We start from the raw sequence: 24,197 nt of genomic DNA, 5'->3' as shown, positions 1-24,197 counted from the left end.
TAAGTTTCAAATGAACATTGGGCTTTTTGGCCTCTGGACCATTAAGAGGCCCTCTGGTGATGGCTGAATAGAAGGCTCAGATGCATCTAGGGGAATTAACTCCAGTGCCTCTGGTGGGCACCAGGCTGAGGAAGGTTGCTGGGTGGTACTGACAAGAAAAGCAGCTGATCTGCTGCTGCTGCTGCTGCTGCTCCTCCTCCTGCTCTGCCTCTGAAAGCTCTACTTCGGGAGGAGGTTAGTCAGACAAGCCTCACTCAAACATCAATGCAGAAGCTCCATTTCACGGGCAGGAGAACTTTCCCCACTCTCAGAGAAGTCAGCGCTCTTCTCCAGGTGAGCATCAACTCATTTTAAGAAATAGCTATGAAAATTGAGCAGCCGCAGCAGCAGCTCTATGCTGTGGGTTGTGGGTTTCTCTAAATAGTGACATTGTGATTTCTGGGCACATTTTAAGAAGCTGGAAATGGCTGGGATGAAATACAGCACCCATAAACGTATTCTTGACCCCTAAAAGAGCAAACAGAGCTTATTTTGTAATAATTCAGCTGGGTTTGTGTTCCTTATTTGAACTGAAATGGAGGGCAGCCAAAGTATGTAAATGGATGGGTCCTGTAAATAGGCATATCCAGGCATGCCAAAAGATGCAATCTACGCATACCTACCTGGATAGATCCCTGCTAAACTGAATGAAGCTTCGTTACGAGTCGACATAGATGGGTGTATCATAAAATCCTTATTTAGAAGAGGAGAATGAATAGAGGAGAGTATTTGCTACTGAGCTATTTGGAGTTTTACATTCTGAGGCGAACAGACATTCCTAATACTACAAGTATAGTTCAACCTTAGAGGAAAGTGGGCCTTGAAGGGTTACTTTTTGTCTTTTAACTGTTTTGTTTATATTTCATGTATTTTGGCTCTTTGTATTTGGTTCATTTTTGGGTTTTAAAAAATAAGCTGCTTTGTTCAGATGGAACAGAAAGGCAGGATGCTCATGAAGTGAGCAAGCAAGGCATCTGGTGTGTTGGAAATTCAGAATTCAAGAGAAGCTGAGCTGCTTTGGAAAAATGGCCACAGACTTTTGCCAAACCTTAGGATAGGTGTCTGAGGTGAGGCAGCAACTGTGCCTCATTCCCCAGTGTCCCAGCCATAGCCACTGACAGAGCGATAGAAGGAGACACAGTTGGGAGAGCCGTAAGGAAGCTGAAACATATTCCGTCCACCCAATGAAAGGTGAAGCTTTGTTAGGAAGTCAGTTTGGGCTAATGGTGAGACTGTTCAACAGCAGAACAGACAGGAGATGATGGGCTCCCTGGAGCTATTTAAGCAGAGATTGGACCAGAGTTGTAGTGCTTAAATCTGACATTGAGCAGATGATTTGGACCAAGAGATCTTTAGGGCAGAAACATTATTTTTGCTGATAGCAGCAAAGTATTAGTTGAGATATTAGATCCCAGCCAGTATTTTCTGTCTATCTGAATGCCCCTGCCCACCTCTTTTAATGTTACATAGACAAACCTACAGCTATCTTCCTGTTTTTAAAATTGTGCTACTTTTCTATGTCAATTAAACAATCAGGTAGATGGACTCTGTGTGTGTGGGTGTACATGCAAATTCAGTATTTATGTCCATTTTAAATCTTGATGGGAGAGCCAGAGCTATGCTTTGTCACCATCACTGTTCACATGTCTGATCTAAAATGTGTGTCAGTAATGGATGTCTGTTTTGCCTGAGCTGTAGATATCACTGTACAGCTGTATGGCCCTCCGGCTCAGGCAAATTCCTTCCTCGGTCCACTTACTAAATCTTTTTCTATATGACTCCTCTTTTCACCACAACACCCACGTGGGAGATGAAGCAGTCGTTTATTTGCAGTTTGTTCCATTGCAGTGGAACAAATGTTTGCCAGTTCAATATTATATGCTATATATAGTTTTAAGCCATGCCTATATTTTCAGCTTAAAACTTCCCATTGTTTTCATCTCCTAAGAGATGATGTGACACATTTCCTATAAGAAAAATGCTTGCATGCAGGAAATGGCATGGAAACAATGCCAATCTTCTGCATGTGAATTTTTTAATGTTTAACCCCTTATGCTAGTAACATTTATATGTATACCATGGGACAGCAGATTCATAGTGGTTGCATGGCAGTTAAAGGTATGTATACATTGTTTGCTACAGCTTATGTCATATACATATACATGTTGAGGATAACAATCTTTGGTTTGGATACTGAAAAAATCCTGCAATAAACAAACATCCTTTTAGAACAGTACAAAAGACATATATTGCTAGCACAGATGCAGGGGCCTTCCAAAATGTTTAAGAGTTCATTTGACACCCCTCCTTCCCTCTTTTTTCACACAGCATCCTATGACAATGTAATCCCCCTGCCCCCTGCCAGCTAATGTTTGAGGTCAGTGGCTGACAAACAGCAGTGTATGGGAAATCCAAAATACAGAAATGTTTTAACTGATTGGAATTGCTGCCTTGAATAAAAGGTATCAACCCACTGATCATTTCATATGCTGAACAATACTTTGGATGGGATCCTCTGTGAGTGAAGCCAGGGTAATTATCTCACTATAAAAACTCTATGCAGGTACAAGATCTCAGCAACTTAGATGCTGAGAATGGAGGGTCTGTTGTCATGAAGCAGACAAATCAATTCCTTTACCTACTGAATTTCCTTTTCCTCCAGCATCTTTAATGTCTCTCCATTTAAAATATTTTTAATGAGTCTGGGTCTTCTATATGCTCACCTTCTTTAACATAAGCTATTTTTGTTGTTGTTTATTCGTTCAGTCGCTTCCGACTCTTCATGACTTCATGGACCAGCCCACGCCAGAGCTTCCTGTCGGTCGTCAACACTCCCAGCTCCCCCAGGGACGAGTCCGTCACCTCTAGAATATCATCCATCCACCTTGCCCTTGGTCGGCCCCTCTTCCTTTTGCCCTCCACTCTCCCTAGCATTAGCATCTTCTCCAGGGTGTCCTGTCTTTTCATTATGTGGCCAAAGTATTTCAGTTTTGCCTTTAATACCATTCCCTCAAGTGAGCAGTCTGGCTTAATTTCCTGGAGGATGGACTGGTTGGATCTTCTTGCAGTCCAAGGCACTCTCAGAATTTTCCTCCAACACCACAGTTCAAAAGCATCTATCTTCCTTCTCTCAGCCTTCCTTATGGTCCAGCTCTCACAGCCATATGTTACTACGGGGAACACCATTGCTTTAACTATGCGGACCTTTGTTGTCAGTGTGATGTCTCTGCTCTTAACTATTTCATCAAGATTGGTCATTGCTCTTCTCCCAAGGATTAAGCGTCTTCTGATTTCCTGACTGCAGTCAGCATCTGCAGTAATCTTTGCACCTAGGAATACAAAGTCTTTCACTGCTTCTACATTTTCTCCCTCTATTTGCCAGTTATCAATCAAGCTGGTTGCCATAATCTTGGTTTTTTTGAGGTTTAGCTGCGAGCCAGCTTTTGCACTTTCTTCTTTCACCTTCATCATAAGGCTCCTCAGTTCCTCTTTGCTTTCAGCCATCAAAGTGGTATCATCTGCATATCTGAGATTGTTAATGTTTCTTCCAGCGATTTTAACTCCAGCTTTGGATTCCTCAAGCCCAGCATGTCGCATGATATGTTCTGCATACAAGTTGAATAGGTAGGGTGAGAGTATACAGCCCTGCCGTACTCCTTTCCCAATCTTAAACCAGTCCGTTGTTCCGTGGTCTGTTCTTACTGTTGCTACTTGGTCGTTATACAGATTCTTCAGGAGGCAGACAAGATGACTTGGTATCCCCATACCACTAAGAACTTGCCACAATTTGTTATGGTCCACACAGTCAAAGGCTTTAGAATAGTCAATAAAACAGAAATAGATGTTTTTCTGAAACTCCTGGCTTTTTCCATTATCCATCGGATATTGGCAATTTGGTCCCTAGTTCCTCTGCCTTTTCTAAACCCAGCTTGTACATCTGGCAATTCTCGCTCCATGAATTGCTGAAGTCTACGTTGCAGGATCTTGAGCATTACCTTACTGGCATGTGAAATGAGTGCCACTGTTCGATAGTTTGAGCATTCTTTAGTGTTTCCCTTTTTTGGTATGGGGATATAAGTTGATTTTTTCCAATCTGATGGCCATTCTTGTGTTTTCCAAATTTCCTGGCATATAGCATGCATTACCTTGACCGCATCATCTTGCAAGATTTTGAACAGTTCAGCTGGGATGCCATCATCTCCTGCTGCCTTGTGACTAGCAATGCTTCTTAAGGCCCATTCAACCTCAGTCTTCAGGATGTCTGGCTCTAGCTCACTGAGCACACCATCAAACTATCCCCGATATTGTTATCCTTCCTATACAGGTCTTCTGTATATTCTTGCCACCTTTTCTTGATCTCTTCTTCTTCTGTTAGGTCCTTACCATCTTTGTTTTTGATCATACCCATTTTGGCCTGGAATTTACCTCCAATGTTTCTAATTTTCTGGAAGAGGTCTCTTGTCCTTCCTATTCTATTGTCTTCTTCCACTTCCACGCATTGCTTGTTTAAAAATAATTCCTTATCTCTTCTGGCTAACCTCTGGAATTTTGCATTTAATTGGGCATATCTCCCCCTATCACTGTTGCCTTTTGCTTTCCTTCTTTCTTGGGCTACTTCTAGTGTCTCAACAGACAGCCATTTTGCCTTCTTGGTTTTCTCTTTCTTTGGGATGTATTTTGTTGCCGCCTCCTGAACAATGTTGCGGACTTCTGCCCATAGTTCTTCCGGGACCCTATCTACTAAGTCCAATCCCTTAAATGTATTCTTCACCTCCACTGCATATTCCTTAGGGATATTAGTGAGCTCATATCTAGCTTATCTGTGGCTCTTCCCTAATCTCTTTAGTCTGATCCTAAATTGTGCAAGAAGAAGTTCTTGATCGGAACTACAGTCAGCTCCAGGTTTTGTTTTTACCGACTGTATAGATGCCCGCCACCTTTGGCTGCAAAGGATGTCAATCTGATTTCGGTGTTGTCCATCTGGTGAAGTCCATGTATAAAGCCGTCTCTTAGGTTGTTGGAAAAGAGTGTTTGTTATGCAGAGTGAGTTGTCTTGGCAGAATTCTATCAGCCTATGTCCTGCTTTGTTTTGTTTTCCCAGGCCATTGTTGTTGTTTATTCGTTTAGTCGCTTCCGACTCTTCGTGACTTCATGGACCAGCCCACGCCAGAGCTTCCTGTCGGTCGTCAACACCCCCAGCTCCCCCAGGGATGAGTCCGTCACCTCTAGAATATCATCCATCCATCTTGCCCTTGGTCGGCCCCTCTTCCTTTTGCCTTCCACTCTCCCTAGCATCAGCATCTTCTCCAGGGTGTCCTGTCTTCTCATTATGTGGCCAAAGTATTTCAGTTTTGCCTTTAATATCATTCCCTCAAGTGAGCAGTCTGGCTTTATTTCCTGGAGGATGGACTGGTTGGATCTTCTTGCAGTCCAAGGCACTCTCAGAATTTTCCTCCAACACCACAGTTCAAAAGCATCGATCTTCCTTCTCTCAGCCTTCCTTATGGTCCAGCTCTCACAGCCATATGTTACTACAGGGACACCATTGCTTTAACTATGCGGGCCTTTGTTGTCAGTGTGATGTCTCTGCTCTTAACTATTTTATCGAGATTTGTCATTGCTCTTCTCCCAAGGATTAAGCGTCTTCTGATTTCCTGACTGCAGTCAGCATCTGCAGTAATCTTTGCACCTAGGAATACAAAGTCTTTCACTGCTTCTACATTTTCTCCCTCTATTTGCCAGTTATCAATCAAGCTGGTTGCCATAATCTTGGTTTTTCTGAGGTTTAGCTGCGAGCCAGCTTTTGCACTTTCTTCTTTCACCTTCATCATAAGGCTCCTCAGTTCCTCTTCGCTTTCAGCCATCAAAGTGGTATCATCTGCATATCTGAGATTGTTAATGTTTCTTCCAGCGATTTTAACTCCAGCTTTGGATTCCTCAAGCCCAGCATGTCGCATGATATGTTCTGCATACAAGTTGAATAGGTAGGGTGAGAGTATACAGCCCTGCCGTACTCCTTTCCCAATCTTAAACCAGTCCGTTGTTCCGTGGTCTGTTCTTACTGTTGCTACTTGGTCGTTATACAGATTCTTCAGGAGGCAGACAAGATGACTTGGTATCCCCATACCACTAAGAACTTGCCACAATTTGTTATGGTCCACACAGTCAAAGGCTTTAGAATAGTCAATAAAACAGAAATAGATGTTTTTCTGAAACTCCTGGCTTTTTCCATTATCCATCGGATATTGGCAATTTGGTCCCTAGTTCCTCTGCCTTTTCTAAACCCAGCTTGTACATCTGGCAATTCTCGCTCCATGAATTGCTGAAGTCTACGTTGCAGGATCTTGAGCATTACCTTACTGTGTATTATGTGAAATGAGTGCCACTGTTCGATAGTTTGAGCATTCTTTAGTGTTTCCCTTTTTTGGTATGGGGATATAAGTTGATTTTTTCCAATCTGATGGCCATTCTTGTGTTTTCCAAATTTCCTGGCATATAGCATGCATTACCTTGACCGCATCATCTTGCAAGATTTTGAACAGTTCAGTTGGGATGCCATCATCTCCTGCTGCCTTGTGACTAGCAATGCTTCTTAAGGCCCATTCAACCTCAGTCTTCAGGATGTCTGGCTCTAGCACACTGACCACACCATCAAAGTTATCCCCGATATTGTTGTCCTTCCTATACAGGTCTTCTGTATATTCCTGCCACCTTTTCTTGATCTCTTCTTCTTCTGTTAGGTCCTTGCCATCTTTGTTTTTAATCATACCCATTTTGGCCTGGAATTTACCTCCGATGGTTCTAATTTTCTGGAAGAGGTCTCTTGTCCTTCCTATTCTATTGTCTTCTTCCACTTCCACGCATTGCTTGTTTAAAAATAATTCCTTATCTCTTCTGGCTAACCTCTGGAATTTTGCATTTAATTGGGCATATCTCCCCCTATCACTGTTGCCTTTTGCTTTCCTTCTTTCTTGGGCTACTTCTAGTGTCTCAACAGACAGCCATTTTGCCTTCTTGGTTTTCTCTTTCTTTGGGATGTATTTTGTTGCCGCCTCCTGAACAATGTTGCGGACTTCTGCCCATAGTTCTTCCGGGACCCTATCTACTAAGTCCAATCCCTTAAATGTATTCTTCACCTCCACTGCATATTCCTTAGGGATATTAGTGAGCTCATATCTAGCTTATCTGTGGCTCTTCCCTAATCTCTTTAGTCTGATCCTAAATTGTGCAAGAAGAAGTTCTTGATCGGAACTACAGTCAGCTCCAGGTTTTGTTTTTACCGACTGTATAGATGCCCGCCACCTTTGGCTGCAAAGGATGTCAATCTGATTTCGGTGTTGTCCATCTGGTGAAGTCCATGTATAAAGCCGTCTCTTAGGTTGTTGGAAAAGAGTGTTTGTTATGCAGAGTGAGTTGTCTTGGCAGAATTCTATCAGCCTATGTCCTGCTTTGTTTTGTTTTCCCAGGCCATTGTTGTTGTTTATTCGTTTAGTCGCTTCCGACTCTTCGTGACTTCATGGACCAGCCCACGCCAGAGCTTCCTGTCGGTCGTCAACACCCCCAGCTCCCCCAGGGATGAGTCCGTCACCTCTAGAATATCATCCATCCATCTTGCCCTTGGTCGGCCCCTCTTCCTTTTGCCTTCCACTCTCCCTAGCATCAGCATCTTCTCCAGGGTGTCCTGTCTTCTCATTATGTGGCCAAAGTATTTCAGTTTTGCCTTTAATATCATTCCCTCAAGTGAGCAGTCTGGCTTTATTTCCTGGAGGATGGACTGGTTGGATCTTCTTGCAGTCCAAGGTACTCTCAGAATTTTCCTCCAACACCACAGTTCAAAAGCATCGATCTTCCTTCGCTCAGCCTTCCTTATGGTCCAGCTCTCACAGCCATATGTTACTACAGGGACACCATTGCTTTAACTATGCGGGCCTTTGTTGTCAGTGTGATGTCTCTGCTCTTAACTATTTTATCGAGATTTGTCATTGCTCTTCTCCCAAGGATTAAGCGTCTTCTGATTTCCTGACTGCAGTCAGCATCTGCAGTAATCTTTGCACCTAGAAATACAAAGTCTTTCACTGCTTCTACATTTTCTCCCTCTATTTGCCAGTTATCAATCAAGCTGGTTGCCATAATCTTGGTTTTTTTGAGGTTTAGCTGCAAGCCAGCTTTTGCACTTTCTTCTTTCACCTTCATCATAAGGCTCCTCAGTTCCTCTTCGCTTTCAGCCATCAAAGTGGTATCATCTGCATATCTGAGATTGTTAATGTTTCTTCCAGAGATTTTAACTCCAGCCTTGGATTCCTCAAGCCCAGCTTGTCGCATGATGTGTTCTGCATACAAGTTGAATAGGTAGGGTGAGAGTATACAGCCAGGCCATGCTTACCTGTAATTCCAGGTGTCATTTGACTGCCCACCTTAGCGTTCCAATCTCCTGTGATGAAAATAACATCTCTTTGAAGCGTGTCATCCAGTAGGTGCTGCAGATCCTCATAGAACTGCTCTACTTCAGCTTCTTCAGCATCTGTGGTTGGGGCGTATATTTGGATCACTGTGATGTTAGATGGCTTGCCCTGAATTCGAATTGAGATCATTCTATCATTTTTTGGATTGTATCCAAGCACTGCTTTAGCCACTTGACTATTAATTATGAAGGCTACTCCATTTCTTCTGTGGTCCTCTTGTCCACAGTAGTAGATCTGGTGGTCATTTGATGTGAAGTGGCCCATTCCAGTCCATTTCAGTTCACTGATGCTCAAAATGTCTATCTTGAATCTTGACATCTCACCAATAACCACATCCGATTTGCTCTGGCTCATAGATCTTACATTCCAGGTTCCAATGGTGTGTTGATCCTTAGAACATCAGATTCGCCGTTCACCACCAGCACCGTCGGCCGCTAGTCATCCTTTCGGCTTTGAGCTAGCTGCGTCATCACGTCTGGGGCTAGTTGAGCTCATCCTCTGTTCCTCCCCAGTAGCATTTTGACCATCTTCCGACCTGGGGGTCTCATCTTCCAATGGTATACTGACATATCTCTGGTTGTACTGATCCATTTAGTTTTCAGGGCAAGAATACTGGGGTGGGTTGCCATTACCTTCCCCAGGGATCGCGTTTAGTCTGACCTCTCTGTCATGACCTTCCCGTCTTGGGTGTCCCTTCACGGTTTAGCTCATGGCATCACTGAGGTGCTCAAGCTCCAGCACCACGACAAGGTAACGATCCTTTGCTGAAGAAGATAAGCTATTACTCAACAGCAAATGGTGCTAGTATGAATTGAAGACTTGACCAGATGTTTTGGCAGAATTTTAATATTTGTTGGTTTTGCTTTCCAGAAGAAAAATGTTACATTTCATAGCTCTGCATCTCACTGCAGATAATTAGGATGCACCTTTGGGTTTCTCATTGACCTTTGCACAATTTCTGCTAAATGCAAATGGATTTTCCATTTACTTTTGCATGAGCTCTATCAAAGAGCTTTTAAAGGTTAGTCTTTTTCTGATTAGTCACTGATTTTAATTCTCTAAGGAACTAATTTCCAATGACACAAAACCAACAATCCATTGGTGGATATTTTTTTGATCATCATAAATATGGTTAAATATTTTCCTGGAAATGTGACATGAGAAAATATGCATCAACAGTGAGAAATGGAGGAGCTGTCCAGCAATGCAAAATTTAGCAGCTGTTCTTGTTCTTTTGGTCCTACCAGGGGTGGCACAGTGCTGATCTTCCAAAGCATGGGATAACAAGGTTGTTTCATTAGAGTTGGAGATAGCTTCAAGGGGATTGACCCTATTGAAGGAGAATCCCTGTTCTTTAAAAAGCTAAATACTATGGGTGTATAAAACTTCTGGAAGAGGTGCAGTTTCTTCCTTCCCAGCAAATTAAGTAATTGTGCATGGATGCTCATGTGGAGATAGTCTGGGTACTTCATACACATCGTGAAGCACTTTTTCTGAATGCTTAGCAGAGCCCTACCAAATACTAAAGTACAAATACTTTCAAGATAATCCATTCCCAGCGAGGACTTAATATTTAGGAATGATCTTTAGGGAAAAGTAGTGCAATGTACAGTAAAGAATGTGTAGTATAAACCAAATACATCATAAGGATCAAAAGCTTTGTGGAAAGACTTCTGGCTTCCAACTTACCTCAGGTGTCACAGAACAGAAACCCTCTTCTTGGTAAAGAGAAAGATTTCTACCATCCCATTGATTTGTTTAATGATCCATTTATTTGTTTTCTTGGTGCCCATGGTTTTCTCAGGAGTCTTCTCCAACACCAAAGTTCAAAAGCATCAATACTCATCCTATCTTGCCTCTTCAAAGTCCAACTTTTGCTTCCATAGAGTGTCACAGAATACCATGGCTTGCATGATTCTGATCTTTGTAAGTATAGACACATCATAGTATTTGAGTATCTTTTCCAAGGCCTTCATGGCTGCTCCACCAAGTTCTAGCCTGTAGCGTAATTCTTGACTGCTTGTTCCTTTACTGTTGATGGTTGATCCTAAGAGGCAGAAACTATCCACCCCTTCAATATCTTTCTTGTCAATTCTAAGGCTGGTAGTTTTACCTATTGTCATTAGTTTGCTCTTCTTCTATTTAATTTTAGTCCCATTTTTTCACTGTACTCCTTGACTTTTATTACTACAGCTTGCAGATCCTTTGCATTTTCAGCTATCAGAATAGTGTCATCAGCATAGTGCAGGTTATTGCTGTTTCTTCCTCCAGTGTTAAAACCACGCTCGTCTTCTTCCAATCCAGCTTCCGTTAATATATATTCAACTAATACAGTATATATAGGTTGAATAAATAAGGAGAGAGTATCCAGCCTTGTCGTACTCCTTTGCCAGCCTGGAGCCAGTCAGTTTCACCAAGTTCGTATTGTGGCTTCCTGACCTATATATAACTTTCTCATGAGGACAATGACATTTTCTGGGAAGATAACAACACTTAGCCTCCCTACCCCCACCCAAAAAAAAGTAAAATAAAGTTATATTCCAGCACCAAAACATGATATCCCAAGTCCAAGAATAGTCTACTTCTAGCATTTTAGTAGATGAGAAATTTAACTTAAGAAATACATTCTAAGAAACTGAGAAGAATTAAGCAGTTAGGAGATGATTAGAATACAAGTGGTGGTACATGATTCTCAGGGATTAACTTCCAAACATCAGACCTCATTAATCTGTAGTGATGACAGCATTTTGAACCCCACCCTTCTTGGAATTTTATCGGGGCTGAGTCCTTCTCTGTGATGGACTCCACATTATGGAATGCTGTCCCCAGCTCATCCTGACTTCGTTACGTTCCAGAAACATGCTAAACTAGACCATTTCCAGGGAATTTGTAATTGGTTGAGTAACTCTATTGATATTTTACATAATAATGTGCTGCTCTGTTTTAGTTTAATCTTGGTTAAATTGTTTTAAATTTTATGTGTATTTTTTGTGTTTGTTTTAATGTACATCACTGAGAGTTGCATGACTAAATTCAATAGTGATTCTTAGCCCCTTAACCTGATATATACTGTATATTTAATTATCCATAACTAATTAACAATATTTTAGAAAGCTATAATCTCCTTGACATTTTAAAACTCCTGGTTTAGCCATCTGTATTACATCTTTTCATTCTTTTTTCATGTTCTCTCTTGTATTTATATATTTTCAATATATATATATATTTTTTTAAAAAAGGGAAAAAAGAGTTGCATGATTGCATTAGCATAAAAATCCAATGAAAGAATAAATGTGCTTTCTCAGAGAACCTACAGAACACAGAGCGTAACCCGTCTGGCATTTGCTTTTCTCAGATACGAACCATTGCATCCCACTGGAAACCAATGTGGTGTGGTGGTAAAGGTGCTGGAATAGGGCCTGGCAGGCCCAGATTCAAGCCTGCCCTTAGCCAGGGAAACTCACTGCATGACTCTGGGCCAGTCATAATCTTTCAGCTCAACCTACTGCACAGGGTTGTTGTGAGGAAAAAGTAGAAAGAATCCAGTGTAGACTATATCAGGCTCCAGAAGGAAAGGCTGGATATAAAGTTAGCACATACAATATTGTTTAAAAAGGCATCTGGCAAAAGATTGGTATAAATTATTATGGTACCTCTAATGAATCCTATTATAAGTAGGCTCTGTTTTTTCCGGGTATCTGGGTTTCCTGTGGGTCATTTAAGGGGAAGGAAAAGAGGCAGATTGTGCCTGAAAAAGAGCAAGATGATGTATTTTTCTTTAAAAATCAACTATGTGCAACTTATGTCTTCATATGACATGGGCCATATCTTCAAGGTACTGTATCTCAAACTTGGAGGATAATGTTTGTGCCGTTTTCATGCTAAAATACTGTACTGCCCTAACAGGATTGCTTTGCAAAGAATGAGAGTAATAGAAGCAATTGATACTATTCATATAGGAAAATTCCAGAATTGGAGGCAGATATCTGGCTGAATACTGGTTTTGCCTCTAGGTGATCTGCAGGAAACAGAAAGCAGCAGCTGAAAGCCCTTTGGGATTTTTGCTATGCTCTTACACTTCTGAGTAACTTATAGGACTACTCAATGTAATTGCACACTCAATTCTTCTGAAACAATATACAGTTTTGAGGCTGTAAAAGGTAGTGATTTTAAAGGTTTAGCAACACATATGTGCATGCACATGCACACATCCAGTGTGTTTTGCTCCCCCTCCTACTCATATCTGTCTGATCTCCTACAGTTTGCTCCAAAGCTATACCATCTTACACTTTATTACACTGTTTTTGTACTTTTGTGTTAGTACCACTTTCACTGCATTCATTTCCTCCTGCATCTTCTCTTCCTGATCAAAGGTTTCCTCTGCCAAAGTCCGAGTTGAACCAGGATGCCTAATTAATTGATTCCTGACACTTAATTCTAGTGTCCTACTACCAGCAGGTAGCTTGTTGCCATCGAAAGTAAATACATAATTTCCCTGGACAGGCTGTGTGTATTGACAAGAAAGTCCAGTCTCAGTTCCTCATTGGTAAAATGGGAATAATACCAAGCCCTTCCAGAAGTATTGTGTGGACAAACACAATAACAATTCTTCCTTATGGTAAGAGCTAAAATACTCTACCTCTTAAGCAGCTGCAGTCCCGGTCCGATTTGCTGAGGCAGAATTAGCAGGAGGTGTGTGCTTTTCTTTTTGTGTGTTTACTAACCAGCTATATTTGGATATAATCCATGGTTCATGCTGCAAATTGCCAGCAGTGTTGTATCTGTAAGAAAAGAACCAAACAGAGGAAATTATTGAGTTGAGCAACACAATGTCATTTGAATCGAGAGTAAACAGACTGAGGGGAGCTTATATTGAGTAATTCATTTTCACATGACAGGTTAAAATGGCATAAATTGTTCCATCCTGTTTTGAACATACAGGCACAGTCAACATGTGTGCTTAAGCTGCCCATCAATATGTAAAATTTAGGCACAGAGTTAGTTCAAATTAAATATGACATTTGTGTAAAGTAGCCCATAGCTGATGATTTACTCAAAACTTTATGCACAACACATGATGCCATATGGCTTTGCTGGAGTGTAACCCACCATACTTGCATTCTGTCTTACTTGTATCACTGTATGTTATGCAGGTCAGTAATCAGGGTTTGTTTCACATTTTTCAAAACATGGAGAAAAGAACTACAGGATCTGCTATATTGGATTTAATAATTACTAACAGGGAGTATGTAGTTAAAGAAGTAGAAGTGGTAGTGGCAAGGGCCTTGGGAGAGGGTAACCATGTAATCCTAGAATTCACCATACAGTATTGGAAGTAGGAGAACTGAAGGTAGTCAGACTAGGGTTCTAGATTTCAAGAGAGCTCACTTAAGCAAGCAAAGGGAAAAAGTAGGAATGATTCCATGGACGGAAATCCTGAGGAGCAAAACTGTTCAGGAGAGCTGCAAAATTCTGAAAAACGAGATAATCAAGGTCCAAACACAATCAATACCAAAGAGGAAAAAATCGGGAGACATCTGATAAAAACAGTGTGGTTCCACCAAGAGCTCTCTGATAAACTGAGAAACAAAAAGGACAAATTTAAAAAATGATGAAAGGGGCATATAACAAAAGCTGAATATCAGGAAAGAACGTGAATCTGCATGGATGAGATCAGGAAGGCTAAGGAACAGCAGGAGTTGGCGCTTGCTATGAATGCCAAAAATAACAGAAAAGCATTTTTTGGGTATGTCTGGAACAAGAGGAAAGTCAAGGAAACAGTTGGCCAACTGGTTGGAGAAATGGGAAAATGGTAACAGGCAACAGGGAGAAAGTTGAACTGCTTAATCCCTACCTCACACCTGTCTTTTCACAAAAGGAAAAAGCAGTCCGACTTGTCGGAAGCAACACTGTGGGGAGCAGAAGAGACATGCAGATTTACAGTAAACAGGTAAGGAATTGGTGAGAGAACACTAGGTAGCTTTGAATGAATTCAAGTCCCATGGACCAGATGGATTCTATCCCAGGGGGTTAAAGGATCTGGCAGATGTCATATGAGAGCCACTAACTGGAATCTTTGAGAAATCTGGAGCTTGGGCCAAGCGCCAAAAGACTGGGGAAGAGCCAAGGTTTTTACAATATTTAAAAATGTGGGGTAGGTGGACCCAGGAAATTACAGACTGTCAGCTTGGCACCTGGGAAAATCTTGGAAAAAAATAAGCAGTATGTTTGCAAGCTTTTAGAAACAAACAGGATGATTACCAGAAGGCAGCAAGGATTCATTAAAAACAGGTCAAGCCAGACAAATCTTACTGCTTTGACAATGTGACTAGATTAGCAGACCAAGGGAATACTGTGGACCTAGGCAGTCCTCGGGTTACAAAAGCAATTGAGACCAGGATTGCTGTCGCTAAGTGATGTGGTCGTAAAGCACAATGTTGTGTGACTGCATTGTTTAGTGATGGCAATGCAGGCAGTTCCAGTTGCCATTGTATCCCCAAGACATATGGGTTGTTAAACGAAAAGTGGTGGGAATCCCAGGTAAGGGTGCAGGGGTGCCACACGGAGTTCGGGGAGGGGGTGCTGCAGTGCAACTGTGCAGCTTGAGCACAGGAGGCCAAGGGGAGGAAGGCGCAGGTGTGTGCAATTGCAGGGAGGCCAAGGGAAGGAGGGTGTGGTGCGGTGTACAGGAAGGCCAGAGGGAGACTTACCCGAGCGACTTGCAACCTTCTCTGCTGGCCTCCCCATTGACTTTGCTTGTGGGAAGCCAGTAGGGAAGGTCACAAATGGCAACTTCAAATGGTCAATGAACGAGTGGTCAGTAAGTGAAGACTACCTGTTGTGTAGTTAGACTTCAGTAAGGTATTTGATGAAGTAGACAACCTTCTTGGTAAACTGCAAAATTTGGGCTGATCCCTCTACCAGATAGATTCACACTTGGCTGAACAACCATAGCCAATGTATGGTCCTTAATGGATCTGTGTCCACATGGAGGGAGGTATGCAATGGGATATCTCAGGCTTATGTCTTGAGCCCAGTACACTTCAACATCTTCATAAATACCTTAGATGAGGGAATAGAATGGATGCTCACAAAATTTGAAGGGGGTGGGATTCCTAACACCCCAGAAGGCAGGCTCAAGATTCAAAAGGATTTTGATAGACTTGATTAGGCCGTATCCAACAAAATATTGTTCAGTTGTAAAAAATGTAAGGTTCTGCACTTAGGCAGAAAAAAAAAAAAAGATGCGCAGCAGTAATACTTGTGAGAAGGAGCTGGGAATCTTGGTAGACCATGTATCAACCATAAGCCAGCAGTGTGCTGCAGCTGCTAAAAGAGCCAGTGCAGTTTTGGCTGCATCAACAGAGGTATAATGTTAAGATCACGGGAAGTGATAGTAGTGCCCTATGCAGCCCTGGTCAGACCACGCCTGGAATGCTGTGCCCAGTTCTAGTCACCATAATACATAAAGGATGCAGAGGAACTGTAAACAGTGCAGACAAGGGCCAATGGGGGGTTGTTTTACAGGGAGAGATCCTAATTTAAAATGAGGAATTTCCTGACTATGAGAATTATTACGCAGTGGAACAGCCTGCCTCCTGAAGCTATGCATATTCCATTAGTGAAAGTATTCAAGAAAAGATTGGACAGTCATTTGTCTAGGATGGTAGGAGTATTTTTGCACTGGGTGGGAGTTAGACTAGAAGACCTCCAATGTCCCTTCCAACCTTATGATTCTATGTCAATTTTTTGTGGCTTGTGACCTGCACTGCATGAGCAGACCAGCTTTTCTTTTTTGCATCAGGAATAAAAGAAAGGGCAGAAAAGTTCTGTATCACATTATGGAAAGAGGACAATTTAATTAGAGGCTTTATTCTTGCTAGTATGGCAAGCATTTTGGCAAGCAGCCAGTTTAATTGTCTTGGTAACTATCAACGAATTTTGAGGATTCATAAGAAAGTAGAATTATCTTGCCTAGGTCTGGAATATGAGGTTTTCCAAGATTGTCAGCTGCTCTTTAAGTTGTAAGTGAATCATTAATAGTACCAAACAAACTCATAGTTACTCTGAATTAAAAGCCAGATGGAGGTCATCCCTTGTGATGTTATCTGGGAGGTCTTTGAGTTTGTAGATCTTGAAGATGTGAGCAGAGTTTTCTGTGATTTTAGCCCTGCCACTTGTGCATTGCCCCACCTGGCTGATGAAAGCAGTCAGGAGATGGGACTTTCCGAGTTCTGACTGAAGGAGTGTCTGATATTCACTGTTTTCTTATTTTGAGGCTGCAAACAACTGCACAGCACATACTGTAAATAAGTATGCATTCAAATTTGCAGAAAAATATTATGTTTAACTTTGTACCATGTAGGTGTTGTGTTATCTTCTGTTCACTTATGGATTAATTGAAACATACAATTTGGCCAGTGGTACCTACACTTTAAAAAACAACTGTAAGAAAAGAGGAATAAGACACAAGAGTAATTTAGTTGTTCAGAAAAGAATTCTTCCTAATATCAAGTAATTTATGGGTATACTTGATAGTGCCAAAAATAGATAATTTTATTTCAGAAAACCACATGAAAGTATTGCCCTTGTGGGTAGGAAAATTGCACTTTCGGTTTGGGAAGGACTAATAATATAGTTTTAATTTCTGGAGAAAACACTAGTGGTTTCTAAGGGCAATTCCACACTGCAGCCTAAGTTGCTTCTCTCCTGTGCTGTGGTCACAGTGGTTTCATAAGCCAACTTCTGAAATTCCAGTCTGGATTGCAGTGAGTTGGCAACAGGGTCAGGCTGGGGTTCAGTCTGGACTAGGGCCACTGCAAGACCTGGCTGGTCTTCCCCTGCCCCTTGCCCTTTCCATCTGTGCAGGGAAGACAAACTTCTCTGCTGCCTCCTGTGTGGGCCGGTCTCCCAGTGCCTGCCTTTTCCTTTTAGGGGTTGTTCCTTCCTCACTAGTCCTGGGCCTTTCCTTTGCTTTTCCAGATGTTTGCATGCATGGATGCCTACAGTACATATCATCTTCCCATATTATCTCTTTGACACTAAAGCAGTCCCTTTCTTCCTTTTTCTTTCATCCTCTTATTGTTGCTCTGATGCTACAGTAATCAAAGCAATGAAAGGGGAACCAGCTGTTCTTTCGTTCCTACCTTGCTCTGAAGGTCCATGGAAACAAGGAAGGACTGATAGTTCAGCTTCATAAAAATGAAGTTGCAACATTCCTACCTTTCCACTTAAAGACATTTTAAAGAATAAAGGAAAGGGAAGTTTTGCAGTACTATGGGCAGGGGGTGAGAAAGCGGGGGGGGGCATGCTTCATCCAGCTGGGCAGAAACTGAAAGAGTGTCCACTGTCAGATGTGAAGCTTGAATGGAGCCTGCACTTCTCCCATTGAGGAAGGTTCATTGACTTAATGGGCCATTGTTGGATCAAACATAAGATTACAAAAAAAAGCAACTGCCAACCAGCAGAGAACATAGCAACTTGGCAGCAGAGAACAAAATGGCTGTCCAAGGTAGCAACCATCCCTGGAGGGGAGGGGGGCGTGCCAGCCACTGCAGCCAATCAGATCTGGGGCTGCTACTAGAATGGAACAAAGTGCCAGAGACCATCTGCTCTGAAGGACTTAAGATGACTTAAGCAGAAAGCAACAGCTTTTAACTGAAGCAGGAAACACAGGTGTGGGGAACATTTGCAGGGAGTGGGAGAAGGGCAGGTCATCCATTCCTTGCACCCACAAAGCAATGAGAGGCCTGTACTGTGATGGGCCAGGCGGAAAGTGCAGATCTGCCCCAACTCTGCTCATTAATGCCTGAGACTTTACTGCCAGAGACCTTCAAAAAAGATTCCAAATATTATGTATGAGTATTGAAAGATGGACCTGAAGTGATAACATGTTTGTATAACTTCTGCTACAAAATGTTTAGACACTTGAAATATTTGCATAACCTATAGTCCTGATGTTTTACACATCTTGCATGCTGATCTGAGTTGTTTCTCTCATATCTGTATTGTGCATTTTCTGTTGTATAACTTGCTTGTGTAATTTCCAAGCTGCTTTTATTAAAATAGGTTTGGTGTGAGGTAACTTGTTGTTCCTATTCTCTTTGCTGAGGTGGTTCAGCTGTTGTTGGCTGGAACCCAATTCTCTTTTTAGTCGGTTTCCTGTTTAACGTTGGTTATTTAATTGCATGTTGAGCGTGCAGCGGTCAGCGTTTGAGCCTGTGCCTGGTAACATTCTGGTTTTGTTTAAAATAACTTGTATACATATCATACAAGTCTCTCTTTATATTCATATAAAACTCTTATTTGGGGAAATCAACAACAGGCTTGGGGGAAGAGCTAACAAAGCAATATATTTAATTTTTGTCATTGTTTATTCGTTAAGTCGCTTCCGACTCTTCGTGACTTCCTGGACCAGCCCACGCCAGAGCTTCCTGTCGGTTGTCAACACCCCCAGCTCCCCCAGGGACAAGTCCGTCACCTCTAGAATATCATCCATCCACCTTGCCCTTGGTTAGTCCCTCTTCCTTTTGCCCTCCACTCTCCCTAGCATCAGCATCTTCTCCAGGGTGTCCTGTCTTCTCATTATGAGGCCAAAGTATTTCAGTTTTGCCTTTAATATCATTCCCTCAAGTGAGCAGTCTGGCTTTATTTCCTGGAGGATGGACTGGTTTGATCTTCTTGCAGTCCAAGGTACTCTCAGAATTTTCCTCCAACACCACAGTTCAAAAGCATCGATCTTCCTTCTCTCAGCCTTCCTTATGGTCCAGCTCTCGCAGCCATATGTTACTACGGGGAACACCATTGCTTTAACTATGCGGACCTTTGTTGTCAGTGTGATGTCTCTGCTCTTAACTATTTTATCGAGATTGGTCATTGCTCTTCTCCCAAGGATTAAGCGTCTTCTGATTTCCTGACTGCAGTCAGCATCTGCAGTAATCTTTGCACCTAGAAATACAAAGTCTTTCACTGCTTCTACATTTTCTCCCTCTATTTGCCAGTTATCAATCAAGCTGGTTGCCATAATCTTGGTTTTTTTGAGGTTTAGCTGCGAGCCAGCTTTTGCACTTCCTTCTTTCACCTTCATCATAAGGCTCCTCAGTTCCTCTTCGCTTTCAGCCATCAAAGTGGTATCATCTGCATATCTGAGATTGTTAATGTTTCTTCCAGCAATTTTAACTCCAGCCTTGGATTCCTCAAACACAGCATGTCGCATGATGTGTTCTGCATACAAGTTGGAATAGGTAGGGTGAGAGTATACAGCCATGCCGTACTTCTTTCCCAATCTTAAACCAGTCCGTTGTTCCGTGGTCTGTTCTTACTGTTGCTGCTTGGTCGTTATACAGATTCTTCAGGAGGCAGACAAGATGACTTGGTATCCCCATACCACTAAGAACTTGCCACAATTTGTTATGGTCCACACAGTCAAAGGCTTTAGAATAGTCAATAAAACAGAAATAGATGTTTTTCTGAAACTCCCTGGCCTTTTCCATTATCCATCGGATATTGGCAATTTGGTCCCTAGTTCCTCTGCCTTTTCTAAACCCAGCTTGTACATCTGGCAATTCTCGCTCCATGAATTGCTGAAGTCTACCTTGCAGGATCTTGAGCATTACCTTACTGTGTATTATGTGAAATGAGTGCCACTGTTCGATAGTTTGAGCATTCTTTAGTGTTTCCCTTTTTTGGTATGGGGATATAAGTTGATGTTTTTCCAATCTGATGGCCATTCTTGTGTTTTCCAAATTTGCTGGCATATAGCATGCATTACCTTGACCGCATCATCTCGCAAGATTTTGAATAGTTCAGCTGGGATGCCGTCGTCTCCTGCTGCCTTGTGACTAGCAATGCTTCTTATGGCCCATTCAACCTCACTCTTCAGGATGTCTGGCTCTAGCTCACTGAGCACACCATCAAAGGTATCCCCGATATTGTTATCCTTCCTATACAGGTCTTCTGTATATTCTTGCCACCTTTTCTTGATCTCTTCTTCTTCTGTTAGGTCCTTGCCATCTTTGTTTTTGATCATCCCATTTTGGCCTGGAATTTACCTCCGATGTTTCTAATTTTCTGGAAGAGGTCTCTTGTCCTTCCTATTCTATTGTCTTCTTCCACTTCCGCGCATTGCTTGTTTAAAAATAATTCCTTATCTCTTCTGGCTAACCTCTGGAATTTTGCATTTAATTGGGCATATCTCCCCCTATCACTGTTGCCTTTTGCTTTCCTTCTTTCTTGGGCTACTTCTAGTGTCTCAGCAGACAGCCATTTTGCCTTCTTGGTTTTCTCTTTCTTTGGGATGTATTTTGTTGCCGCTTCCTGAACAATGTTGTGCGCTTCTGTCCAGAGTTCTTCCGGGACCCTATCTACTAAGTCCAGTCCCTTAAATGTATTCTTCACCTCCACTGCATATTCCTTAGGAATATTAGTGAGCTCATATCTAGCTGATCTGTGGCTCTTCCCTAATCTCTTTAGTCTGATCCTAAATTGTGCAAGAAGAAGTTCGTGATCAGAACTACAGTCAGCTCCAGGTCTTGTTTTTACCGACTGTATAGATGTCCGCCACCTTTGGCTGCAAAGGATGTAGTCAATCTGATTTCGGTGTTGTCCATCTGGTGAAGTCCATGTATAAAGCCGTCTCTTAGGTTGCTGGAAGAGGGTGTTTGTTATGCACATTGAGTTGTCTTGGCAAAATTCTATCAGCCTGTGTCCTGCTTCGTTTTGTTCTCCCAGGCCATGCTTACCTGTAATTCCAGGTGTCATTTCACTGCCCACCTTAGCATTCCAGTCTCCCGTGATGAAAATAACATCTCTTTTAGGCGTGTCGTCCGGTAGGTGCTGCAGATCCTCATAGAACTGCTCTACTTCAGCTTCTTCAGCATTTGTGGTTGGGGCGTATATTTGGATCACTGTGATGTTAGATGGCTTGCCCTGAATTCGAATTGAGATCATTCTATTGTTTTTTGGATTGTATCCAAGCACTGCTTTAGCCACTTGACTATTAATTATGAAGGCTACTCCATTTCTTCTGTGGTCCTCTTGTCCACAGTAGTAGATCTGGTGGTCATTTGATGTGAAGTGGCCCATTCCAGTCCATTTCAGTTCACTGACGCCCAAAATGTCTATCTTTAATCTTGACATCTCACCAATAACCACATCCAATTTGCCCTGGCTCATAGATCTTACATTCCAGGTTCCAGTGGTGTGTTGATCCTTAGAACATCGGATTCGCCGTTCACCACCAGTACCGTTGGCCACTAGCCATCCTTTCGGCTTTGAGCTAGCTGCGTCATCACGTCTGGGGCTAGTTGAACTCATCCTCTGTTCCTCCCCAGTAGCATTTTGACCATCTTCCGACCTGGGGGTCTCATCTTCCAATGGTATACCGACATATCTCTGGTTGTACTGATCCATTTAGTTTTCAGGGCAAGAATACTGGGGTGGGTTGCCATTACCTTCCCCAGGGATCACGTTTAGTCTGACCTCTCTGTCATGACCTTCCCGTCTTGGGTGTCCCTTCACGGTTTAGCTCATGGCATCATTGAGGTGCTCAAGCTCCAGCACCACGACAAGGTAATGATCCTTTGCTGAAGAATATATTTAATAGCTAGGGGTATAACTTTATTTCTCTGTCTCTCATTTGTACAACAACTTGTCAGGTTAGGATGAGTTATAGTGATAGGTCAACTAGAACGCTAGCTCTGTCATGTTCTATATAGCAACTAGGTCCATTGTTAACATGATTTCCATTGTTAACTGCTAAGGATGAGTCAATTTGTTGAAAATAGATAGATCCTTTCTGTCTTTGTCATTGTGCTTAGCTTTGTTTCCCACATCTGCCCTTTAGGATCATACAAAAATGCCTCAGACTGTGCTAGTCCACTGGTCCATATTCCCCAGGATCATCAATACTGGGGAATATGAAGCACCTCTCTAGAACCCGAGACAAACATTTTCGTAGACATGTCGGAAATTACACTTGGTGTCTTCTGCGTGAAAAGAATGTATGCTGTTGAAGTTATACACAATCTTTTTATTTGGTTTGGTAATCCTCATAATTTTATTTATGTGGTATCATCATGCCACAGAGTCCCTGAAATATCATAATCACCATGGTTTTAATTGTAAGCCAGTCAGTTACAATCAATAGGAGCCTTTACATTAAACTTTGATAGATAACAATTACATATTTTAGATTTAATAGGGAATTTGTTTCGGCTGTATTCAAGAATTAGTCATTCTGACCCAAAAAAAGGAAAAAGAAAGAAATTATTAATGGAATAATTAATGCTGAACTGTACTCCAAATATCTGTATTGTTCCTAGACCCTTCAGGTGAAAAAGCTATTTTACAAATTATAGCCATAACTTTCATACAAATGATGGTGCTCTTTGATAAAAGGAAGCCAAGCAGACAGGGAAATTCCAAGTGTAAATAAGTTCAGTCCTCTACTTGATGTAATGAGTAATAATATGTCCTATTTAAGGGGGAAATTGTACACCAATGAGTAATTAGCCTATTGTTTATGTCTCATTTAAATATTGCAGTCCTGTTTAAAATGGTAATTTTCAGAATATATCCATGGTTGCTTACTAATGTATTATTGCTGTGCAATGCAGTTTTCAATGCCGACTGAACAGTTCTTCATATGTCTGAAAAGGTTCCATTAAAAAAAAGTAAGTGCAGAAAATTTAAGTGAAACAGCATTTGGGAAATTCAAAATGAAACTCTGAAGGCAAAAAAGTCTCCTCTCCTTCACTCTTTGGTCCTTTGTTAGGACAGAACCATGACAGGCAAATCAAGACATGTTGTGATCTCAGTCAAAACATTTGTCCTACCTATCAAATTGAAATCTGGTCAATGGCTAAACAGGCAAAGGTGGATTGTTATGAATACTGAAGCCTCCCTGAAGAAGGCTTCACAACAATACACCTTTGCCTACTTTAGCCTCTGATCAGATTTCAAGTTGACAGGTAGTACACATGGTTTGACTGAGATCGGTATAAATGACCAGTGTAAATGCCAGACAGGGACTGAGTTTCGATATACACCTTCACCCAGGCACGGCTGTAGCACATATACTCAGGAGATTCCCTCAATCCCTCCCCTCCTACGTAGGGAAACAGTTTTGTTATTTTAAAAGACAACAAAGACAGAACTCTGGGGAAACAGCAAAATGTAGCTGTACTTGAGCTGGGAAAACAAGTAGAGTGTAGTATCTCCCCAACAGCAATGATAATTGGTTGGAATTACTGCCAAGATGTCAGGGAAGGTCAAGGGAAAAGAAGCAGAGGATTTTGCTTTCAAATTCAGGTTTGCTGTGTTGTTGTTTATTCGTTTAGTCGCTTCCGACTCTTCGTGACTTCATGGACCAGCCCACGCCAGAGCTTCCTGTCGGTCGTCAACACCCCCAGCTCCCCCAGGGACGAGTCCGTCACCTCTAGAATATCATCCATCCATCTTGCCCTTGGTCGGCCCCTCTTCCTTTTGCCTTCCACTCTCCCTAGCATCAGCATCTTCTCCAGGGTGTCCTGTCTTCTCATTATGTGGCCAAAGTATTTCAGTTTTGCCTTTAATATCATTCCCTCAAGTGAGCAGTCTGGCTTTATTTCCTGGAGGATGGACTGGTTTGATCTTCTTGCAGTCCAAGGCACTCTCAGAATTTTCCTCCAACACCACAGTTCAAAAGCATCGATCTTC

At 42.0% G+C, this 24,197-nt stretch overlaps 1 protein-coding gene across 2 annotated transcripts in view; it reads left to right on the top strand.

The window, feature by feature from the left end:
* Positions 1-268: 268 nt before the first annotated feature.
* GPR68 (G protein-coupled receptor 68) overlaps positions 269-24,197 on the top strand; it is a 34,151-nt gene continuing 10,222 nt past the window's right edge. The window contains exon 1 of one of the 2 annotated variants that reach the window (XM_063290229.1): positions 269-333. The gene's annotated coding sequence lies outside the window, so the exon portion shown is untranslated. Of the gene's footprint in view, positions 334-11,133; positions 11,345-24,197 lie in introns of those variants that run through there. The other variant, XM_063290230.1, reaches the window with a different exon arrangement.

Source organism: Candoia aspera, chromosome 1 (genome assembly GCF_035149785.1).
Source record: "Candoia aspera isolate rCanAsp1 chromosome 1, rCanAsp1.hap2, whole genome shotgun sequence".
Taxonomy (NCBI): Eukaryota; Metazoa; Chordata; class Lepidosauria; order Squamata; family Boidae; genus Candoia; species Candoia aspera.
Note: the sequence above shows the minus strand (reverse complement) of the source record. Positions and strands in the feature narration are given on the sequence as shown.